Consider the following 26,189-nt stretch of genomic DNA (forward strand, 5'->3'; position numbering starts at 1 on the left):
ATCTTTTTGCTAGTTTAGCATAATACTTTTGATGGCCCGTAGGATTTTTTCCCGTCGTTGGCCTTAGCCGAGCCTTAGGAAACTTGAGTAAGACCCAATCATTTTATTTGAACATTAAGGCTCTTCTGTGCTTATCAACATCAGATTTTTGCCTTTGTTGAGAGATGGATATAGCCTCCCTAATCTTTTGAAAAGATTCTTGTAGGTCACGGCTATACTCATCGGCGGCGAAGATCTTCCCATGTACTTTGAGTAGCAAGGGACTTTTAGGTCTTCCCTCAATGATCTCAAAAGGTGCTTTTCCCATAGAAGTATGTACAGTATTATTGTAGGCATACTCTACAAGAGGTAAATACTTTTCCCATTGTGAGCGTTGATCTACTTTGGTAACATAAGTCTTGAGTAGATCGAGTATCGTAAGATTGGCTATCTCACTTTGGCCATCCGTTTGTGGGTGATAGGCCGAAGAGAAATTCAATCTTGTTCCTAGATTTTCAAAGAGACCTTTCCAGAAATTACTGGTCATTCTAGGATCTCTATCTGACACGATGGATGTGGGTAATCCATGGTGCTTGAAAATCTGAGATATGAAGAGAGTTTCCATTTGATGTGCCTTAATAGTCTTTTTGACAGGAATAAAATGTGCTTGCTTTCTAAACCTGTCGACTATTGTCCATATTCCTGTATTCCCATGGATAGACTTGGGTAATCCATGGATATACTCTCCCATGGTGAATTTGGAATAGGCAATGGCTGGAGTAATCCAGGTTGCTTCCCTCTATCATACTTGGTCTTGGCATACTACACATTTTGATACATACTCTTGTATGTCCACTTTCATGGTAGGCCAATAGAAGTACGTCTCTACTCCTCGGAGAGTAGGTTGAATAGCTCTATGCCCCACATATGGAGGAGCATGGGATTCATACATAACTTTCTCACGAAGGGAATGGGTAATACATAGCCTATTGCCGTGGAGAAGATAACCATCCTGCAAGGTCAATGGTTCCTCTTCCTTCCCCAAAGCAAGGGTTGACATTATGTCTCTAAAGTCAGGGTCAGTAGCATACTCATCTATCATAGAAGATAGATCATTGTGAGTAGCTATAGACACCGCATTAACTTTTTGTCGTCGTGAAAGTGCATCAGCAACTTGATTATGCTTACCAGCTATGTGAGCAATATGGAAATTAAATTGCGAAAGAAAATTTTCCCACCTCATTTGTTTGTCGGAAAGCTTGGTTTGCGTCATGAAATACTTGAGACTTTGGTGGTCAGTTTGTAGGATAAATGGAGTCCCCAATAGGTAGTGCTTCCATGTGTCTAGGGCATGTAGAACAGCTAAAAGCTCTTTCTCATAAATGCCCAAGATTTGTTCATCAATATTGAGCCTTCGGCTCTCATATGCTATGGCATGCCCTTCTTGAAGCAAAACTGCTCCAAAGCAATCACCACAAACATCACATTGGACCTCAAATGGCTTTGAGAGATCCGGAAGCACAAGGACTGGTTGGGAAGTAAGTTTCTCTTTGAGCTTTTCAAAAGAATTTTGCTCCTTAGCAGTCCATACAAACTTAACGTTCTTCTTAGTTAAGTCGTGTAGTGGTCCTGCTACTTGAGAGAATTCTTCTATGAAGCGTCTATAGTATGCGCACATACCAACAAAGCTTCTTAGCTCATGTAGATTTCTTGGGTTAGGCCATGCTTTTATTACCTCTAACTTTGATGGATCCATTTGGATACCATCTTTAGAGATAATATGACCTAGGCATTGAATCTCTTGAAGGAAGAATTCGCTTTTCTTTTGGTTGAGAAAAAGCTTGTTCTTCCTCAATGCTTGAAAAATCACTTGGAGATGTTGCTTATGTTCCTCCAAAGACTTGGAGTAGATGATGATATCATCAAAGAACACTCCAATGAATTTACGATATGGTCTAAAAATTTTCTCCATCAAACGATTGAACGTAGCTGGTGCATTAGTCAAGCCAAAAGGCATGACTAGATATTCATAAAGACCAAACATTGTGCGAAACGCGGTCTTTAAGATATCTTCATCCACTATCCTTATTTGATGATAGCCACTCTTAAGGTCAATCCTACTGAAGTAGGTAGAGCCTTCTAGCTTATCAAACAGATCTTATACCCGAGGTACGGGAAATCTTTTTTTGATAGTGCTATGGTTTAGTGCTCGATAGTCCACACACATACGATATGTACCATCTTTCTTTTGCACTAAAAGGACTGGAGAACAAAAGGGAGAGGAACTAGGCCTCACCATCCCTTTGTCTACCAGCTCTTGTACTTGCCTCATGATCTCCTCTTGTTGAGCTTGTGAGACTCGATAAGGAGGCTTGTTAGGTGGTGAGCTTCCAGGAAGGAGCTCAATACGATGGTCATCATCCCCTCGTTTTGGAGGTAAGTCCATAGGGATATCATCGATGAACACATCTTGGAATTATTTTAGAAAATTAGACAAGTCTAACTTTTCTTGATTCCTATCATTTACATTTGATGAAACATTAGTATCTTTTAGAGACTCTTTGACAAAAATCATGTACGCAAAAACTGAGCTCTTCAATTACTTATCAAAAGCAAGAGGATTTACAAGTGGAATAGTGCGACCCCGCTCACTAGCATCTATATACATGTTCTTTCCCCTGTAGGTGAAGTAGATTCTCCTTTCAGGGAACTTCATGTTGGCAGCCATGCGATCAAACCATGGTGCCCCTAGGATAACATCCTGATAGTGGAGAGGAGAGATGAAGAAATCTTCTTTGTCGACATAGATTTGGACATGAAGCCTCAACTTCCCAATCAAGGGAGTAACGGAGGCTTGTTGTCCCTTAAAAGCTGCGTCAGCTATTACCATATCTCCCATCTGAAAAGCTTGAATGCCCAACTTGGTGGCCAACTCTATTGATATGAAGTTGAGAGTAGAGCCAGGATCAAACAAGATGAAGGCATCATGCTCTCTTACATTTCCCCAAGCATAGGAGAGTGATGATCCTTTGCAATGAGCATCCTCTTTTGGAGCTTCGATGGTGGAAGCCCTAGGAGTTTCATTGCGAGTATTCTTCTTGGGGCAAGAACGATAGCCATGTCCTTGCTCCCCACACTTGAAACACTTATGGTCCTTGCGAAAAGCTTCAAGCTCTTCAGGAGAGAGTTTGTTTTTACCTTTGTAAACTCCCTTCTCCTTGGACCGATTGTTGTTGTTGTTGTTGTTGTTGTTGGAAGTGACTTGGGAATTATTTTGAGCATTGGTTTTCCCCTTTGCATCATTTTTATCTTTGTTTTCCATGGGCTTGACATTACGTCTAGCCCCTTGATGGAAATTGATGCGTGAAGCAACCATGGTGTGATGGATTAATTTGGTAATCGTAGCAGGCCATTGAGAGTTGATGTATTTGGCCATCTCTTCAGGTAATCCTGCACAGAATTGCTGCCTTTGCTCGGCAAAGTCTATCTTTTGAAAGACAGTAGCCTTGAGATGTAAATCCCAAAACTTGTCTACATATTTGTGGATAGACTCATGGGAGAGGAGCTTTAAGCTGCACCATTCGGTAAGCACTTTGTCCTTTGCATCGCTTGCAAGGAATTGCTTCATGATGGAAACTCGTAGAGTTTTCCATGTCTTTGGGGCTTCACCATTTCCACGAAGGCTAGCCCACCATTGACGAGCTGATTTTTGGAAGTGCATAGCTACATGGCGTAGCTTAGAGGACTCTTGAAGCCCTCATCTCCAAAGGCCGCATCAAATTGCTGGATGAAGGCCAACACTTTGTCGGTAGCACCAAAGGTGCCATCATAGGTGAGAAAAGAGATACTCTTTCCTCCCTCCTTGAACTTCTTTAGCTTTTGTGACCTTCGCCATGCAGGAAATGATTTGCGATGTCCTCCCCTCTTGTATTCTCTAGGAGAATAGCCATAACTTTCATCGGAAGAGGAGGAAGGTGAAGAAGAAGGAAAAGAGGGTGACCTCTTCCTAGCCCTTTTTTTCCTTTGTTTCCTCTCTTTCCTTTCAGAGTGATGAGGAGAAGGAATATGTGTTGATCTTTTCCTCTTGGGAGGAGTAGGCGATCGTCTAGACCGCCGTCTTCGTGGAGCCACATCTTTAGAGGAACTTAAACTTTCATTGCTTTCTTTCTCTTTGGATTCCTCCTCTCGAATGGGAGAGAGTCTTCTTTTGGGGGTCTCTTCAAGAGGCCTCCTAAGCTCTCTCTTCTCTTGGAGAGGAAGGGAAATTCCATAAGCACGAAGCTGTTGAGTAACTTCGGCTTGCAAAGCAGGGTTTCCCATAGCTTGCTGCAACCTAGTGACGAGATAATTCACAAACATGGGAGCATCATCATTAGCACCTTCATGTGCAAAATCAAAGCTATCAATGTTCATTCTACTCTCTTGATTATTGTCAGCCATGTTAACAAAATTTATGTATGTACTTAGTGTATGCTTTAGCAATTCAAAACCTTAGTTGCCACTCCTCTTAGCTTTTGAAAATCAGCTCTTAAGTATCTACACCCACGGCTCGAAGTGGTTAATTATAGAGAGTAGTGTAATACTATTTCCGGAAATAGATTGTTAGCTATCAACACATAAAACTTACGCACAATGAGGTGCACTTTGAACTTTCTACAAGCAAAAACCAATGCAATGACCCACTGCTCTGCTTCAGTGTAAGCCACTTCTCCAGGATTTATCACCCTACTTTCAAAGTAGATAGGCTTATAGCTCCTTCCTACCTTTTGTAATAACACCGCCCCAATAGCCACGGTACCTACTGTCATTGACACATAGAAATCATCCTCTTGGCTTGGAGGGCAAACAGCTGGCAGCAGCTGACACAAAATTTCTTTCACCCTATCAAAAGCTTCTTGAGCATCTTCATCCCATTTAAATCCATGCACCTGCTGAGCCTTGTTTTGGAGAGAATACACATACTGTGACAGCATCCAGAAAAAACGCGACAAGTACTTTAGCTTATGTACAAAGGAGGCCAAGCCTTGCACACTAGAGGGAGGCTCCATCAAGACTAGCGCCTTGACCTTTTTTAGATCTGCTTCAATTCCATTCTGTGACACCACATGACCTAGCAATTGCGCTTGAGGTTGTGCTATCTTGCACTTCTTAGGGTTTAACTGACCTCCTTCTTCATCCAACCTTTGAAAACATAGCCGCAACTTTGACAAATGATCCGCCCTTGAGCTATAACATCCAATGTCATCCATGAAAACCCTAATGAACCTGACCAAACACCCTATTCATCCAGACTTGGAAGGTGGCGTAGGCATTCACTAAACCAAACGGCATCCTGTGATAGGCAAAGCACCCCCATGGAGAGATAAATGTCATCTTTAGCTGATCTTCAAGAGAAATCCCTATTTGAAAGTACCCTGAAAATCCATCCATAATAGAGTACCTCTCATGACCGGCCACTTGATTTAAGATTTCATCTTGGAATGGTGGTACAGCCAAATGTTGTCGATGGTAGAAATGGGCCCAAGCGGGGCCATGTGATCAAGCAGGTGCAAGCTCAAGTGATAATGCGGCTGTGAAGTGCGGCTGCAGCTAGGTGGAAGTGGAGATGTATGCTTGATGCGGCTTTTTAGGCTGACAATATGCTGCAGATGGCCAAACAGGGAGATGGCCCTATATACCCGATGTGGTGGTTTAGTGTGCCAAAATGTGGTGCTCGATGCGCTTTCCGAGCAGGTCTAGACGGCTCGTCAAACGGAGCCCGGATGTGAAAGATATGGCACCTTGAAGTGGGGTGCGCTGCAGATCCTCGCCGGATTGGGCGAGTGCAAGTGATTGGCAAGAGATGATGCGAGTTGATATGCTTGAAGTGCTCGATTTGTGGAGCATGCCGGTCTTCTCGGATTGAGAAGCGGGCTCCTAGATGGCAAGTTATGGCCATTTGAAGATTTTTCGGGGGCCGGGTCTGAGCCCACTTGACCGCATTGGAAAATGCTCCATCTGGCGTCTTTTGAGTCTCCCCAAGGTTCTCGGTGGAAGTATTTACCATGTGGAGCTAGCACAAGTTGACTGCACGTCAATTGGATGCTCGGTTAGTCAGATACAGCTAGACGAAGTTGGGATCATTTGATAGCGAAAGGTTGGCAGATGTTTTTCCCGGTTTTTGGCGGCCTCAGATAGCTAGCTCAGAGAATCTGAAATGCAGTGGGGTTTGCACGGCACAAGAGCCAACTCAGTGAGAATCCGGTGCGATTTTACGGCTCGGTCATCGGACAATGGAGCAGTGAAAGGGAATCTAGGGAAGAAAGCCAGGAAAAGCATTTTTTTATTGTCACAATTGGATGTCTTTGAAGGAATTTGGGGAGCCCAAAGGGCCATCACCCTATGGGCCGCCACGTGGCACACTGGGAGATCCCACATGCGGTGCCGAAACTGAAGACCGCGGGCTATTTGGGCAAGGTTGTGAGGCCTCATAGGTATCACAAAGGGAAGCGAGGAGCTCTTGGAGCTCAGTGCGGTGTGGGCTATTGCAGAAAGCGCCGTAGGCGCTGCGCTGGCGGCCGCTGGCGGTATGTGGTGGTTTTGGGCGCCTCCGCCCTCGCAAGGAAGGTGATGACATGGCACCCGCCCATGGGGGGGCCGTTTCCCACGGATTAATTTGGTCCAAGACCTTTTTTGAAGGCAATGTGAGCCCTTAGGGGGGCAACGACGGCGCCGTCGTTGCTCCCTAGAGGGTGCTTGTGTGTAGAGTGAAGTATGAAGCCTCGGGATAAGCACCAAGCTAGTCAAAGTCCAGCTGAGCCTCCCAAGGGGAGTGCCACATGTCGGCCTACCATGAAAAATGCCTAAAAACTCAAAAAAGAGCCCAATAGGGGGGCAAAATTTTGTAACTAAGTGGTTCTTCTTTTTTGCACTCTACATGAAAGGAGAAGAGAGAGAAGCTCAGAGAAGGATTGTAATGGAGCTTTAAAGCCATTAATGCACAACCCTTTTGGTCTGTGGTGCTGTGTTGCATCCCCCTTCCCCCTTTTTCTTTGTCGTCTCGTCTGTTGCCAGTCGCGGTGCCGGTGAAGCGTGTGTACGCCCGGATTGTCGGTGCTTTGCAGAGAGAGAGAGAGAGAGAGAGAGAGAGAGAGAGAGAGAGAGAGAGAGAGAGAGAGAGAGAGAGAGAGAGAGAGAGAGAGAGAGAGAGAGAGAGAGAGAGAGAGAGAGAGAGAGAGAGAGAGAGAGTAAGTGTATGTGTGGAGGGAGGCAGAGCAGGTGCGATGAGGTGTCGGCTCCTTTTGCGGTCCTGGATAGCGTGTGTGCACTTGGGAACTGAGCAGGTGAAGCGGATTAGGTGTAGATTGTCATTTCGAAGGTGTTTTCGAGTGGATTGGGGTGCTGTGTTGACCTTGAGCTATAGAGAGGCATTTTTGGTCGTGCCGGGTGTCGTCCCCATTCCCCCTCTCCAACGGCAGGGGGTAGTGGTTTCTCTTGGTCGCCGCATTCAATGGCTTGTAATCGACACACACCCGCCATTTTCCATTCTTTTTAGGGGTGCCACAGGAGAAACCCACTCCGACTCCTTCACGGGGTATATGATACCTGCATCTCACAATTGGTTAATCTCCTGCCAAAGAGCCTCCTTCTAAATCTCCCCTAACCTCCTTAGCTTTTGTGCCTTTGGTTTGCACCCTTCTTTAAGAACTATCTTATGCTCTGCACCCTTCGCTCATCGTAAATCCTCGTACTTCGTCGCAAATAAATTCAAAAAAGAGGCACACAACTCAACATAGACTTCTCTCGCTTTCTTGGTCAAATCTTCGCTTAGCATAGCAGTTACCTCCTCCACCCCTATGCCATGAACCTGTGGTTGCACCTCTCCTTTTACATGGGAGCCTTCAATAGTGACCCCAAACAAGTCGGCATCTATCTTTACCATATCATCCTTGCTTTCCTCTTCCTCAGTATCGGTGTAGCCCTCATCATAGGCTGTCTCGGTCTCGTATTCATAACTTGTCGTATCATCTTTGTCTTTTTCTGCCACAGGGTGAAAATGGCTCTCGTTGGTCTTCAAATCAAGCACCACATGTCTCCCTCTCTCTTTGTCAGGCAAGGTGAACACCATGCTCCCCCAATTCTGCCTAGCCCCTATTGCAAGTAACCATGGCCTACCCAAGATGATTGGATAAGCATTATCACCTGATTTCATCACAAAGAAATCGATTAGGCACTCAATGCCCATCACTTTCACTCTTACATCTTGAGCCACGCCCAAACATGTATGGTTAGCCATTCTCATGCGTACATTTGATTTAGCTACTACTTTGACCCCTGTTTCCTTCATAGCAGCTTCCGTCATGACGCAAACTTGGGCTCCACCATCTATATAGGCCTGAACCTGCATTCTCTTTCAATGACCACATCCACTAGAGGAAGGACATCTGTTGGGCTACCCACTCTCAATGCCATGTTTTTTATTGCATGCACATTTCCCTTAGCCTTTGGAAGCCTCGTGCTGACACTTGTAGACCACTGTCTTCGTAGCTTGGGATTTAAAGCCAACAACTGGACAAAGGTAATGTTAGCCTTTTGATTTTTAAAATCGTTTACCAAGTCATATTCCGGGTAGCCGTGCCCTAGCTGAAAGTCTCCTTGCTTGATTTTGCGACGCCTCCTCTTCTTGCTAGTTTTCGGCTGCTCCTTGCCTTCGTACACTTTCTCCTTACCTTTACGGGCCCTCGTCTCCCGCTCGGTTTCTGTCTCTCTTTTCATCCTTGATCTTTTGTTGGCCAAAACTTCAACATCTTGCTTATCCACTCCGATGATATTCACCCTAGGGACTTCACCACCATCCGGAGGAGCTAGCTGCACCTTATTCTCGACTACCTGCTCCATCGGGCCATTGAGTTGTGCTTGGCCTCTACCTCTGCCAATGGATAAATACCGCCTCTTTCTCTTAGAGGATGAGGGCAATCTGGCGCACAGTGTCCTTCTTCACCGCAATTGTAACACCGGACACAGGCAGTGGCCTTGCCCTGCCTCTTGCTCCTCTGGGTTGACCTCTATCCATCACGCTTAGCCGCAATTCTTGCATTTTCTCAGACAAATCTTGCACGGTTCACACCCAATTTTGTGGCACAACGGCTACACCTTGATTTGCATGGTTCTCATCACGAACAGCATCCCTCAGACCCTGAGGTTGGACCACCGCTTCATAACCCGACACTCCCTGTTCAATCTTCTTTTTGATTTTCCTGCTTTTTGCCTTTGCGATGGCCACTACACCATTATAGTTTTCTGGGCTCTCAAAATCCACTTTCCCTCACTTTAGGATGCAGGCATGCCATGAATTTATCGAGCTTGAAGTAGTCTCCATTGGCCAATTGCATGGCACTCGCTAACTCTACCCACCACACTTCAAAACGATCCAAAAACAAACTAAACTCTTCACTTACATCCTGTTTGAGTGCCTTCAGTTTGGCATCCATCTCCACTGGGGACGCCTCTTTGTGGAAATCATGTAGGAAACGCGCCCGCAGAGCCGACCAAGCATGCCTCGGCTCACCTTCCAAAGCTTCGTACCATACCTTTGCCTTCCCGTGCATTACTAAAGGAAATGTCTGCATCTTGCTGTCCTCGTTCCGCATGCGCAACGACAGCATATACAACTCAAAGTCAGCAACCCACTCATCAGAATTTTTGTCACCTGTAAAAATTGGCCCATATCTTTGAGATGCCATGTCGACCAGCACCAAAAACTACTTCTCTTCACTTAACTGGGAGCAATCAGTGTGCTCCTCAGTGGGAGACACCAGAAGATGGAGAGGGGGAATGGGGGACACACCCGACACACACGCAACTACCCCTATAAAGCTCAGGGTATTCACAACACTCCTGTCCTCTCGAAAACACCTTCAAAAAAAGCAACTCACACTATCAAGGCCTCGCCTACACTTTGACCAATGCACCAACACTCTGCACAATCCTCGGACAGCGATCACAGCGATCTTGCCCGCTTCTCGCACTTCCACAATTCAACACCTCTCTCTCTCTTTCTCTCTCACACACACAGGGGGCTCGAGGGGCGCACACGCTCACACACACCAGCACCACACATCCTAGAGACGAGCAAAGAAGAAAGGGGGGAAGACGACACCAAAAAATCGGCAATGACAGCCTTCCTTTAATGAAAAAACCCCCTGTACAAGATCCGCACTATCTGCTCTAGGCCGCACCAGCAATCCGTACTGAGGGGCATACACATCCCTCGAAGCTCGACTCTGTCGGCACACAACTCGACAGAAAATCCACCGATGTCTTCGCTTGCATAGTAGCTCCTCCTTGTGGAAACCCTCATTGGATCCCTCTTCTTCCAAGCCCTCGTGCTCTCGGGTCGCTTCCCCGACCACCCATGTCGGCTCCGACCACTCTGCACACAAAGCTTTTCCTTGGTAGCCTTCGTTGACCCTTTCCTCTGCCCAATGTTCGCTATTACGAGCCACTTACCGGCGATCCTTCTCCCTTGGGTGTCGGCTTCGATCACACTGCGCACAAAGTTCTTCCTTCTTCCCCAAACTGAAAGCAAAAACCCCAAAAAATCCACAGCTCGAAAAAATGCTGCCCCCTTCTCTTCTCCCTTTCCCTCTTTGTTTTCTTTAAGGCCAAGAAAAACAATTCATATTTTTTTTTTACCAAAATAAGGCGGTGATTATATTAGAAAAGGACACACTTTACATTAACATGTTCAAGGAAGGAGCATGAGGATTACCTAGTCAGTAATTACAAGGGGAGATTCAGTTTCTAAGAGCATCAAGCTCAGCTCTAATCTTAACAAGAAGGGATCTAGCTTCATTCCAGTTATTGGTGAGCAGATCCAGGTCCTCCTGGATGTATTCCTCCATCGCATCCCTAGTGTAGCAAATATCTGGGTCCACTCCAGTGAGTTGAAACAGGTTTCCAGCCGTGCATAGCATCTTCTTCTTCTTTCTATATATGCGGCATCCTTCAAGGGCTAGCTTTTCTTCCTGCAAAAAAATTTCATCAAAGAATATTCTCAGGTTTGAGACCTAGTAAGCCTCCTCATACATCACACGGTTCCTCTGTCTCCAAATAGCCCCCATTAAATTTGCCCTAATGTGATTCCAGATAATAGAAGGATAGCCTATGTAGTCTCCTAGAAGCACATGTTTCCAAGTGATGACACGGCCAAGACAGAGCGGACTGGTTTCCAGAAAGGGATATTAAGCGGACAGTTCATGAACAAATGAGGAAGGTCCTCAATAGTGTTATTGCATCTTGGGCACAATCCTGAAGAGAGCCCGACCCGTGCCAGCCTTTGACCTGACCATATAGCTTTGTAGAGAAGGAGCCAAAGAAGAGCAGCTTTCTTGGGAGAGCAGGTTTTGTCCCACAGAGTTTTGAATTTGAAAATCCATTGTTTCCTATCCAAAGAAATCCCCCATCTGTTATTGAGAATGATGTGAATGGGCGGGGAGATGGGTTTGGGGTAGACTTGAGGGTGAAGGAGAGAGAAACCTCCTGGCCACACTATCCCTTTGAGAGAGAGGAAGGGGGAGCAATTCAAGAGCCATCTGAGAGAGTCAGGGAGGAGGGCCAGTCTACGCCTGAGATAGGACAACTCCCAAGGTCATAGATGAAACTTTAGGGAAAGCTCCATATCAGAGTGCCAGTCAAATGTTGAAGGAGACCAGGCATCTTGCCAAGTTTTAACACCTTTGTTGTGGATGGTGAGAGCTAGTCTTGAACTGTCTACTAGAAGATACTTCAGGGTGACCCAAGGCCACCAGATGGAGTCATTGAGCAACAGAGGTTGACTATGGTTGGACTTCCAATTAGGGGAGAACAGAGACCTCTGCCTGTTCCAAGCTCCCCAGACTGAACGAAGAAGATCAGAGCCTGCTGGAGCAGATGAGTGAGGGCTAAACAACAAGGTGAGAAAAGGCAAGTTCTTCCATCCTTTTGAGCTGGAGGCTCTGAATTTAAGAGTGTTTCTCAGCAGGAGTACTGACCACTCGTCACTGGGCTGATGGATAGCTTTGACCACCATCTTTATGGCTAGTTTATCAGCTAAGGTGAGGATGTTGATGATGCCTAAGCCTCCCTTCTCTTTTGGTAAACAGAAAATGTCCCATTTGACCTTAGCTCTGCCTTTAGTGAAGGGGTCCCCATACCAAAGGAAGTTACAGCAGACTTTGACAAGTTCCTTGAGGTGACAGTCAGGGGGTCTCCAACATGAGAGGAAGAAGACCACATAGGCTATCAAGAAATGATTGATGACGATGACTCTACCCATTAGGGAACTTTGGAATCCTTTCCACCTTTCCAGTTTGGTCTGAAATCTTTCTAAGACCCACTTCCACATATCTTTGAGTGAAATTTCAAAACCCATGGGGATACCAAGCAGCCGAAAGGGCTAGTCAAGGAGGATCAGTTTGCAGCCTGAAGCCAAAAGCCATTGAGGGAGTTCAGAGGAGCCTTGTTTGATTCCAGTCTTTTTGTGATTGATTCTGGAGCCAGAGGCAGTGCAGAAAATATGCAAGCATTGCCAGAATTCCCACAGAGTCTCTTCTTTATTAGCAAGTAAACCATTGGTGTCATCCACAAATTGAGTGAGGCATTGCTGCCCACCAGAGTTTGGCAAGTTTATGCCTTTAATTTTCCCTTCAAGCAACTTGGATTTGATCAAGCAACTCAAACCATCAGCAGCTACTGCAAACAATAGGGGAGCGAGGGGGCAGCCCTGTCTAACTGATCTGTTTAGGGTAAAAAAGTTGGAGAGGAGCCCGTTAAATGCAACCCTTGCCCGGGTGTGTCCGAATAGGGTTTGAACAAAACTTAACAGTGTAGGGCCAAAACCCATCATTTCCAAACTTAGAAGAATGAAGGACCATTCCAGTCTGTCATAGGCTTTGTCAAAATCGACTTTTACAAAGACATAATCCTGATTGGATTCTTGGGCATACTCAATGCCTTCCCACATCGCGATTACTGCCTCCAAGATGTTACGACCTTTTATAAAACCTTTCTGTTCAGAGGAAATCCATTTCATTAGAGCATGAGTGATTCTATTTGCAACAGCCCGGGCAAAGATTTTGTACACAGTATTGCACATGGTGAGGGGGCATCTTGATGGCCCCTTTTGTGGAGCATCTTGATGACCCCAGTGTTGATGGAGAAAGGAGCTTTATGAGAGAGTGATTCCTCCCATACTTTTAGAATGAAAGGATCCATCAATTCTTTGAAAGTTTGGAAGAACTCAGCAGGCAAACCGTCCAGACCAGGGGTTTTGTTGACCTTGAGAGATTCAATTGCCATTTGAATTTCATTGATAGACAGAGGAGAGTCCATCCTGATAGAGTCCTCAAGCGGGATAACTCTCTTTCGGGCAGCAAAAAGTTGTTTCCTAGCTGCCTCAATTTCTGGTGATATAACTTCCTTTAGACTGAACAGGTCCTCAAAATGAGATCTGACATATTCGAGATTTTCTTGATCGTTAGAGACCTTCTTTATGGCGTCAACAAAGAGGGGGACAGTTTCACGGGAGTTTTTCCTTCTTAGGGCTTTAAACATGCTTTTGGAGGGCCTGTCCACCTTGCCAGCCCACCATTCTTTAAAAAAGAGGGAGGCATTTGGACACACCTTGGTATATCTTCAGATCATTTGACTCTAGCAAATCCTCCTGAATCCATGTGCTGGTTGGCTTCAGAGTTCCTTCTGGGATGACAAACGGCTCTACTTCTTCCAAGTAATCTTTTATGGTCATCTTCTTCTTCTTTGCCAATGATTTTGCACCTGCCATAGATCCTGTTGCACTCAGTAGTCCGAAGTTAGCATTTTTTCCATATTAGCTGAGAAACTAAGTTTTAACTATCTAAATGACTTGAAAATTGAAAATAAAACCTAAAAGGAAATTGGAAAACTGTGCATGTGCTCACAGTGTCATTCTGGCCAAAATTTATCATTTAGACATCCTATGCGTAGGATGTCTTTTTCATCAGTTTTTGGTGATACTTGGCATGTTGGTGGTCCTTGACCTGTTGAACATGGCTATGTGATTGGAATTGGGTTTGGGCATCAAAAAGTGCATTTTTAGGCAGATTCAGGCTTTAGGCTCACAAATTGGGTAGGATGTCCACAACAGGTGGCAAATGATATTCAAATGGGTTGAAATTTGATATATGGGCTCTTTGCACCATGGTAATGGCTCTCATGATGTCATTTCTTGCACAGAAGGTCAAAATCATGCTGGAGACATCCTACGCGTAGGATGTCTATTTCATCAAAATTGCTTGGGATTTGTTCTGTCGGTAGCCCTTGGCATGTGGAACATGGTCCTGCTCTTGGATTTTGATTTGGACAAGAATTGGTGTTGGTAAGACCATGTGTAGTGTTTTTGGGCTCAAAAAGTGTATCTTGGAGGTGTTGGGGGCCAAAAGTGATGGGAATGGTTTGAAACTTGATATATGAGCTCTTGAAGGTGATATGAAGAGATCTGGAATTGAAAAACACCATTTGTGGGCCAAAAATGTCATTTAGACATCCTACGCGTAGGATGTCTATTTCATAATTTTTTGCATGTGACCACACAGATTGGTTGGCAATGTGCCCATAAATGTATTGTGCAAGTTTCATGTGATTTGGACAAGTTTTGGTAGGTCTATGGTCCATTATTGCCTCTATGCCCTGACTTTGCGTTTTTTCATGCATATGAGGTCAATTTTTGTCCATATGTGATGAAACTTGGTGGGCTAGCATGTAAAGGCTATTCAAAAACTTTGTTTGATGAGAGATGTTGGGGTTGGTGCCCAAAAATGGCCTTGAGACATCCTATGCGTAGGATGTCTCCTGATGAAATTTTTGTGGAGACTACTACTGGTGCCTGCCCTTAGTCCCCCTAAGTCCCTTTTAAGCCCTATTTCAACAAAAAAGTCAAATAGATAGAAAGTAACTCCTTGTGTGGATTTCAGAGCCTCCAAGCCGTTTTCTGACTTTTGGAGTGCTTTTCGGCGATGAAATTTCTTGATGTTGGTCTCCATAGCTTCCCGATCCCTTGGGGATCCTTGCCGTATGGTTTTTGTCGACTTTGGCTTCACCGGAGCTTCGTTTGGCAATTTGTCTCTCTAGAAGCACCCATGGTTGCGTTTACATGTCTTCGATGACTTGTGGTGGTCTACTACCATAGGACTTGGTTGTTGATGGTCTAGGAAAGCCGCTTGTGAAGTTTGGTGGCAAACGGACATGCGGTTTGGCCGCGAGAGCTATTTGACGTTTTGTGTGTCTGATGCCGTTTCTGAAGTTTAGTGCCTCTTTGGGTCACCTTTTGGTCATGTGGGCTACATAGACTTGTCGAGCATGTCAAGATGCTCCTACCCATGAGTTTTGGTAGCATTTGGGTACCTTTCCGCCGCTTTCTCATTTGGTGGTCGCTTGCGGGGCTCTAGGAATTAGGGTTTTTCCCGATGGTTTTCTACTACCTTTGGGCATCCAAGACTGGTATCCTATGATAGGGTAAGCTTCCGATGAAGTGTCATTGCTTTTGGGTTAGCTGTTAGGTGGTCACTTCTATTTGTAGGTCTCTACTTCTCGCTTTCTGTGTGAACCCTATGCTAGTTTTCGCGACAAAACGACAAACATGCGCGAAAAGCTCAAGGTGGTGAGCCTACCTCTCATGTGTGGAGCCTGTCGAATAGTTGTGCGCGTCGTAGAAGCTGTTGGAAGTTCCGTTCGCTCTAGGTGGCAGAAGCTCTCTCTCAAAAGGCAATAGTGGAAATGATCTTAAAATGAAGTGAAAATTTCTTATAATGGGGATCCCCGAACCACTTTTCATGAAATTTGACATGTGCTCCCAACTTCTTGCGAGATGCGGTTTAGGCTCAAAAATTTGTTGATTTGGACTCCATTTGCCCAGTTTCTGAGAAATTTGACATTTCGGTCAAAATCTGGCCAAATCACGCTTTCCGCTCCATTCACATAATTGCACCCCCACAGTACCATAGGTTGTCCTATAGTCACTGATCATCCCCATATTTTTTGTTTTTCATTACGATCGTTTTTCACCTGCTTTTTGTATTTTTGAAGTTTTTCTACAAAAAATTAGTAAAATTAAAAGAAAAATAGCAAATCAAACCCAGAAAATTCCCAAAAATCATAATTAATCAAAAACATTACCGCAAAACACTATACACTCACATGCATTTTTTATGGCCGGATTTCTGTGTTTTACCAATATTTTGTCCAAAAAATGGCTATTTTTACTTATATACACATACCTTGGGGCTTGATTTGGCGTTTGGCCCCATATACTTGTAGATTCATGTTGTATAAGGGCATATGTACTTGCGTTAGTCCAAAAAATTTCACAATCAAACGACAACCCTTAAAAATAGTCGAAAAACATGCTCTTTGTCCATTGGGTCCGTATTTGAGAATGCCTCCCCCCTCCTAGCCGGAGTCCTCCCGGACGACAAGGTATCGCCTTGGAGTATGTGCCGTGCATGGGTTGAAAAAATTGTGCTAATGCTTGGCCGTGTTATGTGGCCCTATATTATGCATACTCGGTCAATGCATGGAAAAATTAATGTTGTGCAAGAGAAGGGTATAAGAAATATGCTTATTGGCATTCGTCATCGAGGTTTCCTGTTGGTTGTTTATTTGGTCGGCAAAGTTTCTTTGCAAGAAAAAGTTGTAACTCTACTACTCTTTGTTTGATTGTCTTTCTTGCAAAAGTCGCTTGCTTTGCCACTACTGTTGATATGGCCATGGTTGTCTCCTTGGAGAGAATTTTCGTGTCGGAATTGGCCATAGACTTTGTCTCTTTTGGTTTCCATTGGTAGCTTTTCTTTGGAGGTTTTTGTAGGTTTATGGCTACTTCCGCAATTGTCATTGTTTTGCTGCCGATTGGTACCCACATAAATCGGTTTGCCGGTTTCATATGCAGTTGTCTGCCTTCCGATGTTTCTTGTACTGAAGGGAGTTCATGTTGCTTTGGTTTTAGGATCCAAATGCGAGTCACATTTAAGTTGTTGCTGAGCATTTTTGGTTGAACTATCTGCTTCTGTTGACTTCCTCTATTGCATTGTGGTTTGGCTGCCATATCACTTCTATCCTTCCGCACCCATACTTGTTTTTATCGTGTTGCTAACCTTGATCTTTTCACTGCGGTTGGTGACTTTTTATACTTGTAGTGAACATGGTTGGCAATTCCCTGTTTGTTCTCCTTGTGCATAGTGTTGTTCTTTAGTGGCACCCATCCTTTTGGTTCTTTCTTCAATGATTGTGTTGCTACCATCTGGTTCTTCTGGGGTTGCTGAGCAAAGGCTACCACCTGTTGTTCTTGTGCATGCTAAATCTTAACTGCATCTTCATTCCAATCTATCTGCACATTGTACTTTTTTTGCCAAGGTTGTCCCAACAACATGGGGCGTTGTGTGCTTTCATCCTCGACCACATAAAATTTGTGTGGGTAAATATATTGATGTACTTGTACATGCAATATATTCCAACCCAATGTTTTTAGCAAATGTGATGTACTACTTTCTAGCACTTGTGGAGTAGGATGTAATTGACCTTTGGGCTTGATCTGTTTGTATAATCCATAAGATATCAAATTTTCTTGAGCTCCAGAATCAAGCAATGCCGTCGATTCAACCTGATTGCTACCCACTTTGACTGCAATTATTGGCTCCACTGTGTCTTCATCAAAATTCGTTAGTCGAATAGCATTTATTCACAATGGTGATCCACACTGTTGTTGTTGTCGTAGAAGCCGTCTTTTTGCCATGCGTTCTTTTGCTTCTGCTTGGGCTTCTTCTCTTACCCTCTGTTTTTCCTTCATCCGTTGTTTTTCTTGATGGATTTGTTGAAGCATATCTTGGGTTAGTGGTAAATGATATTTTTTTAATCGACACCCACTAATCCAATTTGGCATTTCTTCTCCTGCTAATGTAGCAAGCTTGACAGCTCCGCTTTGTGATAGGTCACTAATCACAAAGGGTCCCATCCCTCGCTTTTTAAGTTTTTTTGTATGTTGTTTCAAGGTATAAACAAGTACATAATCACTTGTTTTGAACTCTTTCGTGCGCACATGCTTGTCGAAAAACTCTTTTTGTCGTCTCTTTTTAACATAGATCGAGGCTACATCTCGTAAGCGAAGTTCATCTAGCTTTTCAAGATCATCTATTCTCGAAGAGAGCTCATGCCCTGTCCATTCTAAGCGTTTCGCTACTCTTAGAGTTGGAATTAAAAACTCTATGGGTAATATAGCATTTAGGCCAAACACCATGTTGTACGGTGTCGTTCCTATTGATGTTTTGTAAGCTACCCTGTACGCCCATAGTGTTGAGTGTAGCTGTTGATCCCAGTCTGTTCTTGACTCTGATACAATTTTAGTCAAAACCGTGCATAGTGTTTTATTTGTGGCCTCAACTTGTCCATTTGCCTGTGGATGATATGAAGCAGATTTTCTATGTATGACCATGAACTCCTCTAGCAGATATTCAATGAATTCATTAAGAAAATGTGTTCCTCGATCACTGACAATTTCTATTGGTAATCCGTATCGTACAAAGACATTCTCATACAAAAATTGCGCAGTGGTTCGTGCATCTGCTTTTTGTGTTGCATTGGCTTCCGCCCATTTCGTGAGATAGTCCGTAGCCACAATGATATATTGGGCATGGGTGCGATATGCAGGGGGTGAAATAGGCCCCACAAAATCAATGCCCCATTTTGCAAATGCCCTTGCTCCCATCATTGGCCATAGTGGCATCTCATCTCTCTTTATCGGCACCTTGATGCGCTGACATGCGTCACAACGCTTTACAAACTCGTCAGCATCCATATGCAATGTAGGCCACCATATTCCTGCGGTTAAGACAATTTTTGTCGTCTTATCACCTGAAAAATGGCCTCCACTAATGCCTCCATGTGCGTGTTCTAGAATCAGCAGGTATTCACTTTCACTTGCACAGATTCTAAGTTGATTTTCATTTCCTCGCTTATAGAGTTGGTTTCCAATTAAACTAAATTCGCGAGCCTCCAGCTCTATAGCCCTTTTCCGTGCTCTTGATATGTTTTCAGGAAAGGTCCTTGTGGTTAAGAAGTCAATGATATATTGACTCCATGCAGGTGCAATGTTTACCTGAAACAATGTCGCGTGATCCACTGGTCGTTTGGCACTACATATAGTACAATTGTTAACATAAGCATGTGTGTCAGCATACATAGTTGGCCAATAAACCCCCAATTATTTCAGTAACACTTGAATTCTTCCGGATTTATACATAATCATAGAATTTGGTTCGATCCTAGATGATACAGTCGTCCTGCAATCAACTGGAAGTTTTTTGTTTGTCAAATTGTTTGTTGTTTGGATCTGTCTTCCTTGTTATCAAACCTTCCTCCAAAGGAAAGAATGCTAACAATTTCCTGAGACCATTTGGGTATCATTTCAATATTGAAAAGATAAGCGTCAGGTATGTCATCATCTCCTCCTTCGGGAGCTTCCCCGTTTTGTATCCTGGAAAGATGATCCGCCCGTAGATGTGTTTTACCCTTTTTGACCACCACTGTGAAATCAAACTCTAGCAATATAATAAACCAGCGTACAATTCTCCCAGTATTGCATGGTTTATTTACCAGATACAAAAGATCTTGATGATTTGTGAAGAACACAAATTTGTTTGCAAGCAAATAATGCCGAAATTTCTTTACAGCATAAATCATTCCTAACCCCTCTCTTTCGGTGGTTGTGTAGTTCTTTTCTGCACTGTTTAACTGTCAGCTTGCATAACAAACTGGAAAATCCATTTTTTCGTCTCTCGGTTGAGTCAGAATACTCCCGATTGCATATGCAGAAGCATCAATGTGAACATGCAATATCTTTTCCCAATCTGGTGCTTTAAGTATCGGTGCTGATACAAGGTTTTCCTTCAGCTTTTGAAATAAAGTTTCACACTCCTCAGTCCAATCGAAATTGACTAGCAATGATACAGAGGTTGTGCAATGACTGCGTACATATATATGAATCTTCGATAATATCCGAAGTGTCCCATGAAGGATTGCACTTGTTTCGCATTAGTAGGCTTGGGCAGGTCTACTATGACTTTGATTTTATCTAGGTCAGTGGTTATGCCATTTCTTGAGACAATGTGTCCTAAGATGCGGCCTTGCCTAACCATATGAATCTTCGATAATATCCGCAGTGTCCCATGAAGGATTGCACTTGTTTCGCATTAGTAGGCCTGGGTACGTCTACTATGACTTTGATTTTATCTAGGTCAGTGGTTATGCCATTTCTTGAGACAATGTGTCCTAAGATGCAGCCTTGCCTAACCATAAAAATGCACTTTTCCGGGTTAAGACAAATTTGATATATTCTACACTTCTCAAATACCTTTTGTAAATGGTCAATATGTTCCTCACGTAGAAGAGAGTGTACACAAAGATCATCCATGTATATTTCTAACAATATTCTCATGTATTCTTTGAACGCATGTGTCATCAACCTCTGAAAGGTAGCTGGGGCATTAGTTAAGCCAAAAGACATAACTCTATACGCATAGATTCCCCATTCTGTAGCAAATGTTGTTTTGTGTTGATCCTCTATTGCAATTGCCAGTTGGTTATACCCTGAAAATCCATCTAGAAAGGCAAAAGGCATAACTCTATACGCATAGATTTCCCATTCTGTAGCAAATGTTGTTTTGTGTTGATCCTCTATTGCAATTAAGCCAAAAGGCATAACTCTATACGCATAGATTCCCCATTCTGTAGCAAATGTTGTTTTGTGTTGATCCTCTATGTGTATAGAGTTAAGCCAAAAGGCATAACTCTATACGCATAGATTCCCCATTCTGTAGCAAATGCTGTTTTGTGTTGATCCTCTATTGCAATTTCCAGTTGGTTATACCCTGAAAATCCATCTAGAAAGGAGTAAGCCCATTTCCCGGCCACCCTCTCAAGTACATGTTCTGTGATCGACAAGGGATAATTACCCCTTATGGTGGCTGCATTTACCTTTCTGAGGTTCACACACACTCGTAGTTTTCCGTTATTTTTGGGGACAACCACAATGGGTGACACCCAATCTGTATGCTCGATTTCATAGATGAATTCAGCATCCATCAGCTTGTCAATCTCCTCTTTGATTCGTTTCGCAAATGTGTCATTATATGTGTAAGGACGCTGTTTGCTAGGTTTGGCATCCGATTTCAAAGGAATTGTATGTTGGCATATTGATGGATCAACTCCTTTGAGGTCTTTGTAGGACCATGCAAACACATCTTTATACTTCTTGAGAAGTTGTGTTAGCCGTTCTTCTTCTTCGGGCTCTAAATCAGTTGCTATATAGACCGGATGAGTCTTTTCACTTGGTTCAGCGAGAGTTCTATCCGTTTTGCATTTTCCGGCCCATCGTAACATTCCTGGTTTATTCTTTCCCTGACTGGTGGTGTCATGATGATTTTTCTGTCCTGGATGGTGAATTTCCGATAGTGGGACGGTACATGCATGTTTTCTTTTTCTGACTCCTCCTTACCACCATTTTCTCCCTCAGTAGTCCTGTGCACGTATGTCACACGTGTCAATGCAAGGAACTTGCTGATACACTGTGTGCGAGCCACAAATGGCTCCAAGCACACAACAAGCCTAAACTAGCAAGCTCAAAGATGACGATGGTGTGTCACTCACCGCTCTATGTTTCCTGTCGTGGAGGATTCCTCATCGCGAAGTGAGACGCCGCTATGCCGCACTCAGCCGCCTCACCGTCGTCGTGCCGTCGCAATTCTAGATCTCTCTCTCTCTCTCTCTCTCTCTCTCTCTCTCTCTCTCTCTCTCTCTCTCTCTCTCACGCATACACACACACACAAGGAGATGAAGAAGAAGAAGATGGAGATGGAGCAAGACCACTCTTCAATTGCACAAATGAGAGAATGAGTGAATTTTAGGTTTAGTTGACTTTTATATGAGCTCGCCCCATTCACAGTTGGGCGCCCATGCTTAGCCAACTAATCCCTTGAATGTTCCAGTTAGAGTGCGCCTCTCATCGGTGATCACTCTTACCCTTTTCTTATTGGACCAACAAGCCCGGTATCTGACTCTACAAGTAAATAATGCCACGTCCGTCGTAGGTGATAGGGTGTCCGTGAGCCATGAGGGTTAACATGCCCCCCTTCCTGATGTAGATTCCGTCCTCGGAAGCTATTGAGTTGAAGCTCATTCGTTGAGGTGGAAGATCATTTGAGATGAATGTCCTTAGCCTTCTTCAGTCACTGCAAAATCAAACAACATTGGCACAGTAATTGCATTCTCATATACAATTAAAAAGCATATGCAGTTTTAGGCAGAAAAATTGATTGGTAACAGAATTTTAAACCATTTGTCAGCAATAAACATTAAATTTCAATATAATCAAATGCATAAATATATGTAAAGTAAAAAATTAAACAAGTCTGGGGTCGCTAATTTAACGGTCGAAAGGCATCGACTATTAATACCATGGGTAAGCTTCTTAATTTTCTCTGGTCAATTAAGTGGTTTAATCGCGAGAGCCAAGTATTTCATGTTCAAAGGCTGACTAGATGCTATGCCTAGAAGACCTTGTAGTTAAGCTACGATAAAAGGAATTTCTCATGAAATCATCGCCTGACTGATTACTTTTTCTTTGACTCCCCAAAGGCTTTTCAAGGTGATTCAATTTTGATGTGTGCACTTATTTTGTATGCCTTGGGTTTTTTTCTTTTCAAGGAAAAGCGCCCACACTGGAAACCTCTAGGGCTCTAGTACCATAGGCGATACATGTGAGTGAAGTACCCAATCAAGCTGAGATTTCTCTTCCAGCTTAAGATTTTACATTGTGACACTTTCATTTTTTGTTTGTTCATTTTTAGCATTTTACTTTTGTAACTTTGGGGGGTCATATAACATTGTTACACCTCCCCAGGTTCATCACACTAGTGAACTCCCTTTATAATACTTAAGCTAAAGGTCAATAGGGACTAAGCCCACTAGAAATCCCTAGTACATTTCACACAATGCTCCCTAAATAGGATTAAGAACCTAAGTAACCATTAATTATTAGGAAGGCATTCCCCATGGTATTAAGAGAAGATCTGTAACACCTAACTTGGTCAAACTAGCTTAGTCGGACTGCTTGATTTTTAAATCTCAACAAGTGATTATGAAAAAAAACTACATTGAATTTAATGTTTGATACTAAGAAAATGCACTGAATATTATGCTACCAATCACAATCAAAGCAGACAAACATGGATGCGAAAAAGATAAAGGGCCATGCTAATGGACAAGAAACACCTGTTTGTGTTGATGGTCGCGCTTGATTTGAAGTGTGAATGAGAGAAAGATTCCATGAAGGTCCAAATCCTAACCACAACAACCCGTTCCTGTACACACTAGGAAACACAAAGAATACCTCTAGGAGGCACATCAGTGGGAAGAAAAAACTTTGCTAATCACTCAACTCTAAAATAGAAACACTCCTATCGTACTAATCCTACCTACCCTCCATCACTCGAGTGATGAGGATCAAAGGTGTTTTATGACATAGGTTTCTGTTTTAGTGTACCAGATGTGAATGTGTAGGTCTGGGTCAATGTTTTGACTTTTGTTGTGCATACTTGTTTGCTAATTTCTCTTGATCTTTATTATTTGTGAGTATAAGGCTTTATATATACATTCCCTAAGATTGGGAGATTGAGAGGTCAAGGAAGAAGGTTGAGAGGGAAGCAAGTGAATGATGACTGTCGGCAAATACTCCCCCTTCCTTGGGTAGATCATACCGATTGAAATGAGCTTGTCACCCTTTGAAACCAATTGTTCCAGTTGGTAACAGGTGGGGATTTTTGCCAGTAGTTTTCTCTTACCTTAGGTGCCTCATCGAGTTGCAAGGGGGGTAAGGTACTCTCCCAGGATTGAACTTGAAGTGGTTATCAGGTGATTCTTGAACACTGGGAGGTGTGGATTCCTTTGTAGATTTATGGAGGTCCATTATTGTAGGTGGGGGTTGTGGAGAAGCTTTTACCTCTATGGATGCATTACATGAGGAGCTAGAAGCTTCATGGGACTCCCCCCTTCCTGAGCTAGGTGGAACAAATTGTTCTTTCTTCGGTACCCAAACTAGCTCTCGAGCGGGTGTGTAGCATTTTGTGATTTTTTTTCTTTCTGCGATCGTTAATTCATTTTGGAGCTACGGGATTGGGCTCGCATGGGTCAGGTGACAAGTAAGAACACAATATACGTTTTGGCTCCCAGATTTGATCATTTCCTTGATAGTAGCCTTGGGCTTCCAATAGTTTTTTAAGAATCCAACGCAACATTTCTTTACATTTCTTAGAGGGAGTGGTACGTTTCTTACAAGGCTTCTATTTTTTAGCACTAGCTATGGTCGCTAAAGAAGATTTAGGGACCCACTTGTATGTTTTCTTCATTATATTAGGATGAGTTTTGTGTGAAGCTATATGCATTGCTTCTAGCATATTTAAAGGTACGGGCATTTCATTCCCCTTAGGTGTTACCCAGGTTGTCCCCCTATTTCCCCAAGTGTCTATAGTTGCTGCTAGGTGGACCCAATCCACATTGCCCGACTCAATCATCCCAGGTAGTACATCCATATCAGAAGAATCTTCCCCAACATCAGTGTCCGCTTTACACGTGTAACAATACTGCAACGGGGCCGAGTGAACTGTGGTGTCAGATCTATGATCAATTATAAACATGTTTCCTAGGGGATGTGCTCGACCAGTCACAAGATCCACTCGAATGACAGAATCTTGGAACTGCAAGTAGACATGGTTTAGACTATTCATGCACCATTTTTGCTTCCCTCATGAAAGGACGTCCTAAGATCATCTCCGATGCCATAGTGTGTTTGGAGAAATCCATAACAATGAAGGTAATCCTTATTTTATGTCCAAAGACCTTGATCTTGAGATCTTTTAGCATCCCAATAGGTTTAACAATAGACCCATTGGCCATCTTCACTACTATGGTTGTGGTCGCAAGGTGAGGTCTTCCCATAGCTTCCCAGCAATTTTTAGTCACAATACTAACCCCAGCACCACCATCAAGGATTCCCTTCACAGTTAATCCCTTAGTAGTGATTGGTATGGTCGCACTGGATTCATCACGCTCAAAGTATTGTCCCAACTTGTTAACATGTATTTCTATAACAAGGTTCTCATCTAAGTTGGGTTGTGGATCTAAGTGTTCCTCCTCTATTGGCATCTCCCCAGCTCCATCCATCTGTGCAAATTGTGGTAGCCCAAACTTTAGTTCTCCATTGAGGAAGGCTCGAAGAGCTGAGACTAGCTCAAGGTCTTTATATAGTTTGGACATGATGGTGGTTCTAACTTTTGAAGACATGAAATCCATCAATTTGGCAATGTTTAACAGCACCTTTTGAACTTCACTCCCTTGGCGTAGGGATGGGATCTCCATTTCTTCGATAGGATCAAGTAGTCCCTCTGTAAACATTCTTTCCATCAAGAAGTGAGTACGCCCACTTTCCCATGACTTTAAGTCACTTTCTTCTTGGATGACACTAGGTATGGCTAAGGGTCTATGGACTTGGTGAGGTCGATGTTGCGTAGGGAACATGGTTTCTGTAATCTGGATCTGCCTACGTGTTGGTTCTAGATCCCTTTGGGTATCTTGACTCGCTCAATATCCTCTGTAGGGTTTGGATAAGTTCCTATCTTCTTCTTGGATCCTGGCCATTGTGGCTCATGAAGGTCTTCCTTGTTGTTTTCTATCTGAGTGGTTGTTTTGGTCTCCATGGTTTCTCCTGAATCAGAATCCTCTTCAGCGTCATTCATATATACGGGGTCGTCACCAGTCCCTATGTTGGTCTTTGAACTGGGGTTTGACTTCGCTGCTTTTTGCGATATCTTTCTTCGTGTTTTCTTCTTTTTCTGAGATTGGGCAATTAATGTTGTGTCTCTTTCCTCAAGAATATAATTTTGTTTTTGGAGCATTGATCGTGTGAGTACGTTTACTGGTACCACAGGTGTACTTTGTGATGGCTCCTCGGTAACTTCAATCAAGTTTAATGGCGTGATCTTGGGTGCATTTGGATTATTTGGACATTGGGAAATCAAATGATCTATGCCACATCGATTACACATGAGTATCGGCATTGTAGACGTGCTTGCTTGATTCGTTTGCATAAGTGTCGCGTTCTTTTGTAGCCTAAT

General features: G+C 43.5%; 1 pseudogene; it reads right to left on the bottom strand.

The window, feature by feature from the left end:
* Positions 1 to 10,754: 10,754 nt before the first annotated feature.
* Positions 10,755 to 12,034, bottom strand: LOC147436777 (uncharacterized; annotated as a pseudogene).
* Between the last annotated feature and the right edge of the window lie 14,155 nt (positions 12,035 to 26,189).

The sequence above is a fragment of the Adiantum capillus-veneris genome, chromosome 17, assembly GCF_014529385.1.
Source record: "Adiantum capillus-veneris isolate H3 chromosome 17, ASM1452938v2, whole genome shotgun sequence".
NCBI classification, from domain to species: Eukaryota; Viridiplantae; Streptophyta; class Polypodiopsida; order Polypodiales; family Pteridaceae; genus Adiantum; species Adiantum capillus-veneris.